This window comes from Arachis hypogaea, chromosome 3 (genome assembly GCF_003086295.3).
Source record: "Arachis hypogaea cultivar Tifrunner chromosome 3, arahy.Tifrunner.gnm2.J5K5, whole genome shotgun sequence".
NCBI lineage: Eukaryota > Viridiplantae > Streptophyta > Magnoliopsida > Fabales > Fabaceae > Arachis > Arachis hypogaea.
In genome coordinates this window covers 103202619-103207570 of record NC_092038.1, presented here as the reverse complement: position 1 = coordinate 103207570, position 4952 = coordinate 103202619, and positions in this window count along the sequence as shown.

The following is a 4952-nucleotide window of genomic DNA, read 5'->3' as shown; positions in this document are numbered from 1 at the left end:
CTATAAATACACGGAGCACCCAGGAGATATTCATTCCACGTTCTACACATATCTGCTTGGACCCATGCTAACTTAAGCATCGGAGTGTCATTGCAGGTACAACCACCAACCACTCTGCATATCAAGCTCGGGTCCCTGAACCCCCACCTCGGGCCTCTCCAGACGACCGAGCTACACGTTCAGGTAACCCTCGGAACATTGGCGCCGTTGCCGGGGACCTGGAAGTCATCCCTCTACCATGGCGGACGACCCTCACAACAATGACCGCGCTGCATCTGAACAAGAGGACGAAATTGACACCGGAGAACGACCGGACAGCCCTCTATCACCACGCACTCCAGGAGGAAACAAACAGAATCGCCCAAAGACATCACTCCCAAAGAAAGATCCACAAAATCCGAAAAAGAGAAGAGCTCGGAAATTCTAGAAGCAGTCCGGGCACAACAAAACCGACTGAAACAACTCGAAGAGGACATAAAGAAGCAGAAGAAACTGAACAAGATCTGAGAAGGGAGACTCGAAAGCGCAGAGAATTAGAAGAGGCCAACCTGAAAGACCGGACAGAACGCGGCACCACCCCCGAAGGCAACCATGATCCCTTCACGCAAGAGATCATGAAGGAAAAGGTACCGCGAAACTTCAAACCACCCGATATGGATCTCTACGACGGCACCACCGATCCAAGTCACCACCTCAGCAACTTCAGAAGCAGAATGTACCTAGTCGACGCCTCCGACGCGATTCGGTGCAAAGCCTTCCCACCACTCTCACCAAGTCAGCCATGAAGTGGTTCGACAACCTGCCACCAAGATCAATCACCAGCTTCGAAGACCTACCAAAAAATTCCTAACAAGGTTCTCTATTCAAAAGGACAAGACAAAACATGCCCCAGTCTACTCGGGATCAAACAAGGTAACCAAGAACTCTCCGAGAATACATGGAGCGATTCAACAAAGCCTGCCTGGACATACAACACTTGCCCACGAAGCAGCCATCATGGACTAGCAAACGGCCTAAAAGAGGGACCGTTTAGCCAATCCCTATCCAAACGATACCCGACCTCCCTATACGAGGTGCAGGAGCGGGCAGAAAAATATATCAACATGGAGGAACCTCCCAGCTAAGAGACTCTTCTAGGAAGGAATCAACCTACCCACTCCGAGATCGAGATCGGGAACAGAAGAAGAAAGAAGAACCCAACTCGGACAAGCCACGGAAGTACCACAACTACACCCCCCTCCGAGTCTCCCTGGTAGACATCTACAGAGAAGTATGCCACACCGAAAAAATCCCACCGCCCCCGACCACTAAAACACAAGAGGGCGGGGAGAGATCGGTCCGAATACTGTGAATATCACAAGCTCTACGGTCATTCTACTAACGACTGCTACGACCTAAAAAATGTTATAGAAAAGCTAGCCAGAGAAGGAAAACTCGACAAATACATAGCAGAGAAAGGAGAAGAGACCAGGAAGAGAAGGCGGGGAGATAACGAAGATCGGGCCGAACAACCCCGCGAACCCCTGAAAGACACGTTCACATGATAAATGGAGGTTTTGCAGGCGGAGGAACATCCAGATCCTCGCGAAAAAGACACCTCAAAGAAGTCTATCACGTCCGAGAAGACAGTCCCCTGCCCGAATTACCTACCATCTCATTTACCCGAGAAGATGCTCAAGGGATAATACCCGGGCACGACGATCCAATGGTAATCACCATTATCCTAGCAAACGCCAACTTACATCGAACCCTGATTGACCAGGGAAGCTCAGCAGATATCCTGTTCAAAACGGCCTTCGACAAGCTCGGACTTGAGGAAAAAGAACTAAAGGCCTATCCCACCGACCTATTTGGGCTAGGGGATACCCGATCCATCCCTTAGGATACATCTCGCTACACACTACCTTTGGAAGAGGCGAGCAATCCAAACATTAAGCATCGACTACATTATAGTCGACGTCACTTCAGCATACAATGCCCTCATTGGGCGACCAACCCTAAACAGACTGGCAGCTATAGTCTCGACCCCACACCTCTGTATGAAGTTCCCTACCGCAAAAGGAATCGCTACCCTAAAAGGCGACCAAAAACTAGCGCGGCGATGTTACAACGAAAGCCTGGGCCTAAAAGGGAAAGAGGTCGACACAATAGAACTCGGACAAGTTCAATCCCGAGAAGATCTTCGGCCACAACCAGAGGGAGAAACCGAAGAGTCCAGATTGGGAACACACCTGAAAAAATAACAAACATAGGAGCAAACCTCGATGCAGGCCTAAAAGAGAAACTCATAACCCTCTTAAAGGAGAATTCCGACCTCTTCGCCTGGAAAGCTCCGACATGCCAGGCATAAGCCCCGACCTGATGTGCCATGAGCTATCAGTTTACCCGGGATCCCGACCTGTCCAATAAAGACGCCGAAAGCTCGGACCCGAGAGCATGCAAGCAATAGAAGAACAAGTACAAGCACTGCTAGATGCAGGGTTCATTAGGGAAGTAAAATACCCCCTATGGCTCGCAAACGTGGTCCTGGTGAAAAAGCCCAATGGAAAATGGAGGATGTGCGTCGATTACACGGATCTCAACAAAGCCTGCCCCAAAGACCCATATCCACTACCAAACATCGACGCCTTAGTAGACGCAGCCTCAGGCTATAAATATCTCTCCTTCATGGACGCATACTCGGGATACAATCAAATCCCGATGTACGGACCCGACCAAGAAAAGACCTCGTTCATAACCCCAAGGGCAAACTACTGCTACGTAGTAATGCCCTTCGGGTTGAAGAACGCAGGGGCAACCTACCAGAGGCTAATGAACAAAGTGTTCTCAGAGCACATCGGACTACAGCTGGAGGTGTACGTCGACGACATGCTGGTAAAGACACAAGAAGACAGAAACTTGCTGACCGACCTCACTAGTGTCCTCGGCACCCTCAGAAAACACAACATGAGACTTAACCCGACAAAGTGCACCTTCGCCGCAGAAGCCGGAAAGTTCTTAGGCTTCATGCTGACCCAAAGGGGCATCGAAGCGAACCCGGACAAATGCCAAGCGATACTCAATATGTAGAGCCCAACGAGTGTCAAAGAAGTACAACAACTGAATGGAAGGCTAGCCGCCCTATCAAGATTCTTGGCAGAATCAGCAATAAAATCACTACCTCTCTACTCACTCCTAAAGAAAGGGAAACCCTTCTCATGGACCCCGGAGTGCGAAAAAGCCTTCAAGAATTCAAGGAATTCCTCGGGCAGCCACCAATCCTAACCCGACCTTTAAAGGGAGAAGAACTCGTACTATACCTCTCGGTTGGACATCGAGCAGTCGCTTCAGCATTAATACGAGAAAATGACCAAGGACAACACCCATATACTTTGTAAGCAAGGCACTACAAGGGGCCGAATTAAATTATCAGAAGATAGAAAAATTCGCCTACGCCCTAGTGTTCACAGCTCGGAGGCTCCGTCCCTACTTTCAAGCCCACACCATCAAAGTCCGGACAAACCAACCCATGAGACACATCCTCCAAAAAACAGACCTGGCAGGACGAATACTGCAATGGGCGGTGGAACTGTCCGAGTTCGACCTCCACTATGAAACCCGGACTGCCATAAAATCTCAGTATCTAGCCGACTTCATCGCAGAATACACTGAGACCCCTGGAACCCCACTCTCATGGAACCTGTATGTCGACGGGTCCTCAAACAAAACTGGAAGCGGAGCCGGGGTTATACTCGAAAGCGACCAAGGAACGCGGATAGAACTATCCCTAAATTCGAGTTCCAGGCTTCGAACAACCAAGCGAATACGAGGCCCTACTAGCAGGTCTAAAGCTAGCCGAAGAGGTCGGAGCCCAGAAAATCACAATCTTCAGCGACTCCCAGGTCGTCACATCACAAGTAAATGGAAGCTACCAGGCCAAAGACCCCACCATGAAAAAATACCTGGACCAAACACAGGCACAACTACGCCACTTTTCAGAGATACAGATTCAGCACATACCTCGGGAACAAAACGCCCGGGCAGACGCCCTCTCAAAGCTCGCCAGCACCAAGCCGGAGGCAACAACAGAAGCCTCCTCCAGGAAACCTTACAATCCCCTCCGTGCTAAGAGAGGAAGAAACGCTAAATATATCCAACCAACAACAAGGATGGACGACCCCCATACTCAACTACCTGAAGTCGGGAACTCTCCCCGCCGAAAGAAAGGGAGCTAAAAGACTCACGAAAGACGCCCAGAATTATACACTAATTCACGACGTATTATACAGAAGAGGTTTCTCAAACCCCCTCCTTAGGTGCGTCCCGACCTCAGAAACGAAGAACGTCCTCGAAGAAATCCACGGAGGCATGTGTGGGAACCATCTCGGAGCTCGGGCATTATCCAAAAAAGTAGTCCGAGCCGGGTTCTACTGGCCAACCTTGCAGAAAGACGCAACGGAATTTGTGAAAATATGCCCCCCTGCCAAAAACACGCCAATTTCCACAAGGCACCACCCGAAGACCTTATCAGCATCACCGCACCATGGCCCTTCGCAAAATGGGGACTTGACCTACTCGGCCCGTTCCCCCAAGGACCGGGGCAAGTCAAATACCTCATAGTAGGGGTCGACTACTTCACAAAGTGGATCGAAGCTGAACCCTTAGCCACCATTACGGCTCAGAAAAGCCGCAAATTCCTATACAAAAACATTGTCACAAGATTCGGAGTCCCCTACTCCATCACAACAGACAATGGAACACAGTTCACGGACACAAGTTTTCAGAACTTGGTGGCCGAACTAAAAATCAAACAGCAATTCACCTCAGTCGAGCACCCACAAGCCAATGGACAAGCAGAGGCCGCAAATAAAGTCATCTTGGCCGGGTTAAAACGAAGACTCCAAGAGGCCAAAGGGGCATGGGCCGAGGAGCTCCCCCAGGTACTATGGGCATATCGGACAACTCCACACTCT